The following is a 12,440-nucleotide window of genomic DNA, read 5'->3' on the forward strand; positions in this document are numbered from 1 at the left end:
GGGGCTCGGTTAGTTTCTGCTAGAGTAGAAATGAATCATATCATGGCTAGGGGCCAGGCCGGAAAGATTAGTCATATATGTTCTTGGGTGATAATTAGTGTGGATAGTGTAAATGACCCGTTTATTAGGAGGACTGATAGGAGAATGATTGCTAGTGTTACTTCATATGAGATTGTTTGAGCTACTGCTCGGAGGGCTCCGATTAGAGCGTATTTGGAGTTTGAGGCTCATCCTGACCAAAGGATGGAGTATACGGCGAGACTTGATATTGCTAGTATGAATAGGACTCCTAAGTTTATATTAATGAGTGGGTAGGGCATTGGGAGAGGGATTCATATAGTTAGGGCTAGTGATAGAGCTAGAATGGGGGCTAGAATGAATATTGATATGGAGGATGTAAGTGGTCGTAGAGGTTCTTTTGTGAAGAGTTTTACTGCATCTGCGATTGGTTGAAGGAGGCCGTAGGGGCCTACGATATTAGGCCCTTTTCGAAGTTGTATGTAGCCTAAGACTTTTCGTTCAACGAGGGTGAGGAAGGCTACGGCAAGAAGGATTGGGATGATAAGAGAGATAATGTTGATAAAGAACATTTTGTTAGGGAGAGGAATTGAACCTCTGATAATAAAGGTTTAAGTTTTACGCAGTTACCGGGCTCTGCCACCCTAACAAAGCCCCTTTTCTCGGGCTTATGAGGAGATAAACTGGTTAGATTGAGTTGACTTCATCTATTAGTTTTAAGGCGCCTTTGTGAGGTAGGCCTTACATCCCTTGTCCTTTCGTACTGGGGGAGGTTATATAATAGATAGAAACCGACCTGGATTACTCCGGTCTGAACTCAGATCACGTAGGACTTTAATCGTTGAACAAACGAACCCTTAATAGCTGCTGCACCATTAGGATGTCCTGATCCAACATCGAGGTCGTAAACCCTATTGTCGATATGGACTCTTGAATAGGATTGCGCTGTTATCCCTAGGGTAACTTGTTCCGTTGATCAAAAATTATTGGATCAATAAGTGATGTTATATTTTGACTTGTGGGTCTAAATTTTAATCACTCGGGAGTTTTTTTATATTCCGAGGTCACCCCAACCTAAATTGCTAACCCACAATAATGGTGTAATGTTATGCCTTGTAGGTATTTAGTATCCATAAGTTTGGGTTAGTTAATTAAAGCTCCATAGGGTCTTCTCGTCTTATTGTGGCATTCCCGCCTCTTCACGGGAAGGTCAATTTCACTGATTGGGAATAAGAGACAGTTAAACCCTCGTGTGGCCATTCATACAAGTCCTTATTTAGAGAACAAATGATTATGCTACCTTTGCACGGTCAGGATACCGCGGCCGTTAAACAAGTGTCACTGGGCAGGCAGTGCCTCCAATACTAGAAATGCTGGAGGTGATGTTTTTGGTAAACAGGCGGGGTTTGTGTTTGCCGAGTTCCTTTTACTCCTTTTAATCTTTCCTTAAATGCATGCCTGTGTTGGGTTAACAATAGGGTAGATAAGTATTTCATTTTTGGGTTGATATTATCAGATTGTTAACTATCAGTGGTCTATCCGTTTCTGATATAAGCTTATGCGGGGAGAAAATAGTTCTTGTTACTCATACTAGCATTGTTGCTTCTATATTTAAATAGAATGGCCCAGGAGGTATAATTAGGAGTTGATGTAATATGATTGGGATTAAGTTATATTGTTTGTTGAGCTGGAACGCTTTCTCAATTGGTGGCTGCTTTTAAGCCAACTATGGTGATGTTAGTATATACTCTCTAATAAAGGTTGTATCCTGATTCTAAGAAGCTGTACCTTCTTAGACTATATTTTAAATTTACATTAAAATTTTGTTTTTTTTTAGGTAAATTTAAAGTTGAACTAAAATTCTGTTTGTGGGCAACCAGCTATCACCAGGCTCGTTAGGCTTTTCACCTCTACCCACAAATCTTCTCACTATTTTGCTACATAGATGAGTTGATCCTTTTAGATTGTTTATGGGTAGCTCGTCTGGTTTCGGGGAGCTTAGCTTAAGTTCTCTTTGTTAAGTCGTTTCTGGCTAGTTCATTATGCAAAAGGTAAAAGGGGTAATCTTTGCTGTTTAATACTGTTAAGATGTCTTTCATCATTCCCTTACGGTACTATCTCTATCGCTCCAATTAAAATTTCTATCTCCTATACTTTTATTATTTAACTAAATGTTTTACTTTATATGTCTGTGATACTTAAGTTTGGGGTTAGTTGGGCTAGCTTTTGTTCAAAGTGGTCATAAGTAATGAAATCTTCTGGGTGTAGGCCAGACGCTTTAGTTAAGCTACACTTTGATTAATCCAAGCACACCTTCCGGTATGCTTACCTTGTTACGACTTGTCTCCTCTTGTGTCTTAGTTAAGTTAATATGGTTATGGTTGTGTCTTATTACTTGAGGAGGGTGACGGGCGGTGTGTGCGTGCTTCATGGCCCTATTCAATTAAGCTCTCTATTCTTAATTTACTACTAAATCCTCCTTCAGTTTTTAATTTCATAAAAACGTTCGTGGAATGTTCTTGGGTAGAAAATGTAGCCCATTTCTTCCCACCCCATAAGTTACACCTTGACCTAACTTTTTTATGTAAAATGATTGTGCTTACTATTCTACCTTTTGAGGGTTTGCTGAAGATGGCGGTATATAGACTGAATTAGCAAAGGGTGGTGAGGTTTATCGGGGTTTATCGATTATAGAACAGGCTCCTCTAGAGGGATATAAAGCACCGCCAAGTCCTTTGAGTTTTAAGCTATTGCTAGTAGTCCTCTGGCGAATTATTTTGTTGTAAAATTATCTATGTTTAGGGCTAAGCATAGTGGGGTATCTAATCCCAGTTTGGGTCTTAGCTATCGTGTAGTCAGATTATTATAAAGTCACTTTCGTGGTCTATTTTATGGTAACTGTAGCTTTTTACGGCTTAGTTAAGTTTTAACTTTAGTGCAAAGGTATCTTAAACACGCTTTACGCCGTGGGCCTATTAGTTTGGGTTAATCGTATGACCGCGGTGGCTGGCACGAAATTTACCAACCCTTTTTAGTATGGCTTAGTCAAACTTTCGTTTATGGCTTAATTTTTATCACTGCTGTATCCCGTGGGGGTGTGGCTTAGCAAGGTGTTATGAGCTACTTAAGAGTGTGCTTGATACCTGCTCCTTTAGATCACTGCTGATTTTAAGGGCATTCTCACTGGGGCGTGGAGACTTGCATGTGTAAGTCTACTAAGAACTAATAGGAAGGCTAGGACCAAACCTTTGTGTTTATGGAGTCGTGCGACTCATCTTGGCATTTTCAGTGCCTTGCTTTATTAATTAAGCTACATTAACTTATACTGAAATTGTAGTGTGTATAATAAATAAAATACATAGTAAATATGAGAGGAAAAAAAAAGGGGATGCTATCTATAGATAGACCACGAGATCGAATGCGTGTAAGACTGTTGTGTTAAGTTAACTAGAGTAGCAATACATTTGTATACAATTTAAATAAAGCTTGTGAGTATTGTATGCACTTAGTCCTGTTTTTGGGGTTTGGCAGGACATAAATAAGTGTATAATAGATGACATGAGTTTATGGGGGGTAAGGGGGGTTTGTATAAGTTAACTTAATGTCTTGGCGTGTACGTACGTGTACACACGTGTACGTACGTGTACACACGTGTACGTACGTGTACACACGTGTACGTACGTGTACACACGTGTACGTACGTGTACACACGTGTACGTACGTGTACACACGTGTACGTACGTGTACGCACGTGTACGTACGTGTACGCACGTGTACGTACGTGTACGCACGTGTACGTACGTGTACACACGTGTACGTACGTGTACACACGTGTACGTACGTGTACACACGTGTACGTACGTGTACACACGTGTACGTACGTGTACACACGTGTACGTACGTGTACACACGTGTGTCCTAGAATTATATGTCCTGAAACCATTGACTGAATAGCACCTTGATTTTATGCGTGAGTTGATAAATGATAATGAATAAGTCCAGCTACAAGTTATTTGACTGCATTAGGGCCGCGACGGGCATATTCCCTGAGAGCAGAAGATAAGTTAGAGTTAGTGCCGTTGCGGTCATAGATGAGTGATAGCAGATTCCCCCCCTAAAAATAAAAGATACCAAATGCATGACACCACAGTTATGTGTGATCATGGGCTGATTAGTCACTAGTCCATCGAGATGTCCCATTTGCGAGAATTAGTAGGATTGGAATAAATAGAGTCATGGCCCTGAGGTAAGAACCAGATGCCAGGTATAGTTTCATGATAGTAACCCCCACATTAGCATGGGCCCGGAGCGAGAAGAGTGACATTACAGGCAAGGATTGATGGTTTCTCGAGGCATGGTGATTAAGCCCTTATTGGACTAAGTGATATGCATCTAGTTACTGTTGAGGATCAATGGGTTGTGGAATTGGACTAGACATGTCCTATGTAAAGATATAATATCATGTACATGCTTATATGCATGGGGCAAGCCATTAATGCACGACGTACATAGGGGAGGGAAAGAAGGATTTTTTGGAGATACTGACATAGCACAGTAGAGGTGGTCCAATATATGAATGTAGGGGGTGTCAGGGAATAGTTTAAGAAGAATTTCAGCTTTGGGTGCTGATGGTGGAGCAAGAGCTTCTTCCTTGAGTCTTAGGGAGGGCGACTACTCTCCATTTTTGGTTTACAAGACCAAGGTAATGATTATACTACAAAGACTCTTCATTTTAGAAGATTATTTTCGATAACGCTAATTGTTGGCATTAGAATCAATAGGATGGTGAAATATAGAATTGAGGCGACCTGTCCGATAATGATGAAAGGGTGTTCAACTGGCTGTCCTCCAATCCAAGTTAAAGTGAGAAGATCGGCGACTAAAAGTCAGAATAGGCATTGGCTGAGGGGTCGGAATATTATACTGCGTTGCTTAGATGTGTGGAGGAATGGAATGAATGCTAAAATTAGGATGGAGAATACTAGGGCGAGTACACCTCCTAATTTATTAGGGATAGATCGTAGGATGGCATAGGCGAATAGGAAGTATCATTCAGGTTTGATATGTGGAGGGGTGTTTAGGGGGTTTGCAGGGGTGTAGTTGTCTGGATCTCCTAATAGGTCTGGTGAAAATAAAACTAGTGATATTAAGACTAGGAGCAGGAGTAGGATTCCTAGGATATCTTTAATTGTGTAGTAGGGGTGAAACGGAATTTTGTCTGAGTCTGATGTGATTCCTGAGGGGTTGTTGGATCCGGTTTCGTGTAGAAATAGGAGGTGTACTATTGCTAGAGCTGCGATGATGAATGGAAAGATAAAATGAAATGCAAAGAATCGTGTTAAGGTTGCTTTGTCTACTGAGAAGCCACCTCAGATTCACTCTACTAAGTTGGTTCCGATATAGGGGATGGCGGAGAGAAGGTTAGTGATTACAGTTGCCCCTCAAAATGATATTTGTCCTCACGGCAGTACATAGCCTATGAATGCTGTGGCTATGGTTGCGAATAGTAGTACAATTCCAATGTTTCATGTTTCTATGAATACATAGGATCCATAGTATAGGCCTCGTCCCACATGTATGAATAGGCAGATGAAGAATATGGAAGCGCCATTTGCATGTATATAGCGGATAATTCAGCCGTAGTTAACGTCTCGACAGATGTGGGTGACCGATGAAAAAGCTGTGGCCGTGTCCGATGTGTAGTGTATAGCTAGAAATAAACCTGTTAGAATCTGTAGAATCAAGCATACTCCTAATAAGGACCCGAAATTCCATCAAGCAGAGATGTTAGATGGCGCTGGGAGGTCAATGAATGAATTGTTGACAATTTTGGCTAGTGGGTGGGTTTTTCGAATGTTGGTCATTAATGTTCTTATAGTTGAAATACAACGATGATTTTTCATGTCATTAGTCATGGTTAAATTCCATGTAGGAATAATGATAACATACATTGTATTTATTTTAAGTATCGTTTTTGTGATGAGTTTTGTGGGTTTTGCCACTAAACCATCTCCTATTTATGGTGGGCTTGTGCTAATTATTAGCGGTGGGATTGGTTGTGCGATTGTTCTGAATTTTGGGGGTTCTTTTTTAGGGCTGATAGTGTTTTTAATTTATTTGGGGGGTATATTAGTAGTATTTGGTTATACAACTGCTATGGCTACTGAGCAATACCCTGAGGTGTGAGTTTCAAATAAGGCTGTTCTAGCGGCTTTTATTACTGGTCTATTGTCTGAGTTGTTGACTGCTTGCTATATTTTGAAGGATGATGAGGTGGAGGTAGTATTAAAGTTTAATGGAATAGGGGATTGGGTAATTTATGATACGGGGGACTCTGGGTTTTTTAGTGAAGAGGCTATGGGTATTGCGGCTTTATATAGTTATGGAACCTGGTTGGTGATTGTTACAGGTTGGTCGCTGTTAACTGGTGTGTTGGTTATCATGGAAGTTACCCGTGGTAATTAAGGATTAGTAGGCTGAGAATTATAGTTAGTATGAACGATAGGAAATAGAGCTTGATGAGACCCTTTTGATTTGAAATAAGGGTAGAAGATTTTATTTGGAAATACGAGATTGATTTGGGTAGGATGTTTTCTAGTCAGATGGAGTCCAGAAGTATAGATGCTGATTTCTGGCTGATGGTTAAACTTGTTTTAGGTGTGAGGCGGTGCATAATGGTTGGATAATAGCCAAGGAGGGTGGAAAATTTAAAGTAATTAGATGGATAGTTAAATTTGAGTCCTTGTATGGTAAGGTTTAGTTCTAGTGCCAGGATGAAACCCAAGATAGTTACTGCAAGGGCTATCATTTTTAGATAATGAGGCATAGTTATCTGTGGGATGGTGGTGGGTGTGATGCTGTGGGAGATAATGTATCCTGCAAATACACTTCCGATAAGGAGTCGTTTAATAGAGTTAATTAGGAGAGGATTATTCTCGTTGATAAGGATTATAGGGGAGAAGCGGGGCTGGCCTAGTAGAGCGAAGAATATAATTCGGGTGCTGTAGGCAGCGGTTAGGGATGTGGCAACGAGTGTAATTAAGAGGGCTCAGGCGTTGGTATTCGACGTGTTAGCGGACTCGATGATCAGGTCTTTGGAGTAGAATCCTGTAAGGAAAGGTATGCCTGTTAATGCGAGGCTTCCGACAATCAGGGAAGTTGTGGTGAAGGGAAGGACTTTAAATAGGCCACCTATCTTTCGAATGTCTTGTTCATCGTTTAGGCTGTGGATAATTGACCCTGAACATATGAATAACATAGCTTTAAAAAATGCGTGAGTGCAGATGTGTAAGAAGGCTAGGTAAGGCTGGTTAATGCCAATTGTTACTATTATTAGGCCTAGTTGGCTTGAGGTAGAGAACGCTACAATTTTTTTGATATCGTTCTGTGTAAGAGCGCAGATTGCAGTAAATAGTGTAGTAATAGCCCCTAAGCATAAAGTGAGGGTTTGAATAGTTTGATTATGCTCTATTAGTGGATGAAAGCGGATAAGAAGAAATACTCCTGCTACAACTATTGTGCTTGAGTGAAGTAGGGCTGATACAGGAGTGGGGCCTTCTATGGCTGAGGGGAGTCAGGGATGTAAGCCGAATTGAGCAGATTTACCGGTAGCTGCTAATAGTAAGCCAAGTAGCGGCAAATTAAAATTATCGTTTGTTGTAATAAAGATTTGTTGAAGGTCTCATGTGTTTAAGTTCAATAGAAACCATGCTATGGTTATAATGAAGCCTACATCTCCAATACGGTTATAGAGGATAGCTTGTAGGGCAGCTGTATTTGCATCGGTTCGGCCGTATCATCATCCAATAAGTAAAAATGATATAATGCCAACTCCTTCTCAGCCAATGAATAGTTGGAATATGTTGTTTGCGGTGACTAAGACTATTATAGTAATAAGAAATAAGAGAAGATACTTGAAAAATCGGTTAATATAAGGATCGGAGTGTATATATCATATAGAAAACTCTATAATAGACCACGTGACAAAAAGGGCTACGGGCACAAAGATTATTGAGAAGTAGTCTAATTTAAAACTCATGGATAGTTTTATGGTCTGGATTGTTATTCAATGTCAGTTTGAAACAATTGTTTCCTGTCCTGAGTAGATGAATATTATTGTGGGAATTATGCTAATTATGAATGCGTAAGAAGTAGCGGTTTTTACATAGTATGGGTATAGCTTATTTTTGTAGAGTTTAGTAGAGGTTATAATGATGGGCAAAGTAAGAATGACTAGAGCTGTGATTATGCATGAAGTAAATATATTTATTACTTTTATTTGGAGTTGCACCAATTTTTTGGTTCCTAAGACCAATGGATTACTTCTATCCTATAAAAGTTGAAAAAGCCATGTTCTTATACATGGGAGCATGAGTTAGCAGTTCTTGCAGTACTTTTTCGGTAAGCAAAAAGGTTTGAGCTTTTATTATTAGATTCACAATCTAATGTTTTTGTTAAACTATGCTTACAGTAGATGGGACCGAGAATAATTTTAGGGTTAAGGGATAGGAGGAGTAGAGGCAGTAGATGCAAGGTTATTAGGGCATTTTCTCGTGTGAATGACGGTTTGATATTTTTGATATGGTGGGAATATTTACCACGCTGTGTGGTGATTAGTATATAAAGTGAGTATAGGGCAGTGATGGTGATGTTAATTCCTATTAGAATAATAGTAATGTTGGATCATGAGAATGAGGATATCACTACAAATAGTTCTCCGATAAGATTAATTGTTGGAGGAAGAGCCAGATTTGTGAGGCTTGCTAATAACCATCAGGCTGCTATCAGGGGAAGGAGGGTTTGAAGTCCTCGTGCGAGAATCATAGTACGGCTATGGATTCGTTCGTAATTGGAGTTGGCTAAGCAGAATAGCATCGAGGATGTTAAACCATGGGCAATTATTAGGGCTGTTGCACCTATATAACTTCATGGTGTTTGAATAAGAACCGCTACAATAACGAGTGCCATATGACTAACTGAGGAGTATGCAATTAGGGATTTTAGATCTGTTTGACGGAGACAGATAGAGCTTGTTATGATTATGCCTCATAGAGATAATATTATGAAAGGATACGCTATGAAGTTGGTCAGGGGGTTTAGTAGGGTTGTAATTCGTATCATGCCATAGCCTCCTAATTTCAGGAGTACGGCGGCAAGTACCATGGAGCCGGCAATAGGGGCCTCTACGTGTGCTTTTGGTAGTCACAAGTGGAGGCCGTATAGAGGTATCTTTACTATGAATGCTATCATGCATGCCAATCATAAGAAAACATTAGATCAGGAGTTTGGCAGAGGTTGAATTCAGTATTGAATTATGAGAAAATTTAGGGAGCCCATGAAATTGTGGATGTAAAGGAGAGCTACTAGGAGTGGGAGAGATCCTATTAAAGTATAAAATAAGAAGTAGAGCCCTGCGTTTAGTCGTTCAGTTTGATTCCCCCATCGGGTAATAATGATCAGGGTTGGGATTAGTGTTGCCTCAAATAGGATGTAAAAGAAGATAAGTTCAGAGGCGGTGAAAGTTATAATTAGGAACAACTGGAGAAGAATCAGTATTGAAATATATAGTTTTTTTCGAGTTAAGGGTTCTTTTGATAAATGGTGTTGGCTTGCTATAAGTATAAGGGGTAGAAGTCATGTTGTAAGTGCTAGTAGCGGTGCTGATAGGGAGTCAGAGAAAAATATTAAGGAGGGGTTCAATGTATTATCATTTGGTTGATTCAGGTAGAATAAGCTGATTAAGCTGATTAGCAAACCATATGTTGTCGTGTTAATTCAGATTATGTTAGGCTTTGATACTCATGTAAGGGGGATCAGTATGATAGTGGGGATGATAATTTTTAGCATTGTAAGAGGTTTAGGTTTTGTACGTAATCAGTCCCGTAGGTGTTAGATACTATAACTAGTAGAGATAGTCCTAATGCTGCTTCGCAGGCAGCAAATACTAGTAGTACGATTGGTATCATGCTGGCTAATGTAAGGTGGTTGTTGAGAATAGTTACAGATATTATTACAAATAGTGATAATATTATGCCCTCTAAGCATAGTAGCGATGATATTAGGTGTGATCGATAAACAAGTATACCTATTAGAGAAAGAATGAATGCCAGAAAGATATTAATATATACTATGGACATATGATAATTATGAGATAAATCATAATCTAATGAGTCGAAATCATTTGTTTTGGCTTAAACTAATTATCATATTCGGTTCATTCTAGCCCCTTTTCGGTTCATTCGTACGCTAGGCTTGCAGCTAGGAGGGAGATTAGTAGGAGTGCTATGATAAGTATTGTTGTCAACTTGTTGGTTTGTGACGCTCAGGGAAGTGGGAGTAGGAGTGCGATTTCTAGGTCGAAAAGCAGGAATGTGATGGCAACTAGGAAGAATTTTATAGAGAAAGGTAGGCGAGCAGATCCCATGGGGTCAAAACCACATTCGTAGGGGCTTGTCTTGTCTGTATAAATATTTAGTTGGGGAAGTCAGAATGCGATTAGTACAAGTAAGGACGCTAGGGTTACATTAGTTATCAAGGTTAGTATTACGTTTATTACTTCTTTCCAGGTTGATCTGGAGCTAACTGATTGGAAGTCAATTGTACTAGTTATACTAAAGAAATAGGATCCTCATCAATAAATAGATACATATAAGAATAGTCAGACTACATCAACAAAGTGTCAATATCATGCAGCGGCTTCAAATCCGAAGTGGTGGTTTGATGTGAAGTGGTAGTATAGTTGTCGGAGAAAGCACACGATAAGGAATGTGGAGCCAATAATTACATGTAGTCCGTGAAACCCAGTAGCTATAAAAAAGGTAGATCCGTACACTCCGTCGGAGATTGTAAAAGATGTCTCGTAGTATTCGGAGGCCTGTAATAGTGTAAAATATACGCCTAAGGAGATTGTAATAAATAGGCCTTGAAGTATGTGTTTACGATTGCCTTCTATTAAACTATGATGGGCTCAAGTAATAGATACTCCGGAGGCTAGGAGGACTGAGGTGTTGAGTAGAGGAACTTCTAGTGGGTTAAGAGGAATAATGCCGGTGGGAGGTCAGCAACCTCCAAGTTCAGGAGTAGGGGCTAGGCTGGAATGGTAAAAGGCTCAAAAGAAGCCTGCAAAGAAAAATACTTCTGATACAATAAAAAGAACTATTCCGTACCGTAGTCCTTTTTGTACAATAGGGGTGTGATGTCCTTGGAATGTGCCTTCTCGGATCACATCTCGTCATCACTGGTATATGGTTAGCAGGTTGGTTGTGAATCCTAATGTAAGTAGGGATATTGAGTTATAGTGAAATCATATGATAAGACCCGATGTTATAAGAAGGGCAGAAAGGGCTCCTGTTAGCGGTCATGGGCTTGGGTTAACTATATGGTAAGCGTGAGTTTGGTGGGTCATTAGGTGTTGTCATGTAAGTATAGACTTACTAGTAAGGTAAAGACATAGGCTTGAATTAAGGCAACAGCAAACTCTAGAATCGTAAATAGAATTAAAATAATAAAAGTGATGAAAGCTGTGGTCGCGCTAATATTAATAAGAGCTAAGGTAGCCCCTCCAATCAAATGGATTAGGAGGTGTCCTGCAGTAATATTGGCGGTTAATCGAACGGCTAGAGCTATGGGTTGAATGAATAGACTAATAGTTTCGATGATTACTAGTATTGGAATTAGGGGAAGAGGGGTGCCTTGGGGTAGAAAGTGTGCCAAGGATGCTTTGGTCTTATAGCGGAAACCGGTAATTACTGTCCCTGCTCATAGGGGGATTGCTATTCCGAGGTTTATAGAGAGTTGTGTCGTGGGCGTAAATGAGTGGGGTAGTAGTCCAAGTAGGTTAGTTGAACCAATGAATAGAATTAGTGATATAAGTATGAGAGCTCAGGTTCGTCCCTTTTGATTATGAATTGCTAGTATTTGTTTTGATGTTAATTGAATTAATCATTGCTGAATGGAGATTAACCGATTATTGATTAGGCGATTGGGTGCTGGGAATAAAATGGAAGGGAATATGACGATCAGTACTACAATAGGGAGACCTATTATTGAGGGGGCAGCGAAAGAGGCGAATAAATTTTCGTTCATTTGTTTTCTCAAGGATTATGTTGACTAGTGATTTTAGTAGACTTGGTTATTGGGTTTTCCGGGTAGTGGTGATTTGAAATTTTTAGTTGGAATAGAATGAAGAGGGTGAGAAATATTGAAAAGATTATAATAAATCAGGTGGATGTGTCTAGCTGTGGCATTTCATTAAGGGGAGGTTAAAACTCCCAGTCTTTAACTTAAAAGGTTAATGCTTTATAGCTTCTTAATGAGTAAGTCTAGTCTAGGTTATACTATTAAGGCAGATCAGGTTTCAAAATAAGATAGGGGGACTATTTCAAGAACAATGGGTATAAAGCTATGGTTAGATCCGCAGATTT

At 39.6% G+C, this 12,440-nt stretch overlaps 1 pseudogene; it reads right to left on the reverse strand.

Moving 5' to 3' along the window:
• Positions 1 to 2,314: 2,314 nt before the first annotated feature.
• LOC144309993 (18S ribosomal RNA) lies at positions 2,315 to 3,269 on the reverse strand (annotated as a pseudogene).
• Between the last annotated feature and the right edge of the window lie 9,171 nt (positions 3,270 to 12,440).

This window comes from Canis aureus, unplaced genomic scaffold (assembly GCF_053574225.1).
Source record: "Canis aureus isolate CA01 unplaced genomic scaffold, VMU_Caureus_v.1.0 ptg000324l_RagTag, whole genome shotgun sequence".
Taxonomy (NCBI): Eukaryota; Metazoa; Chordata; class Mammalia; order Carnivora; family Canidae; genus Canis; species Canis aureus.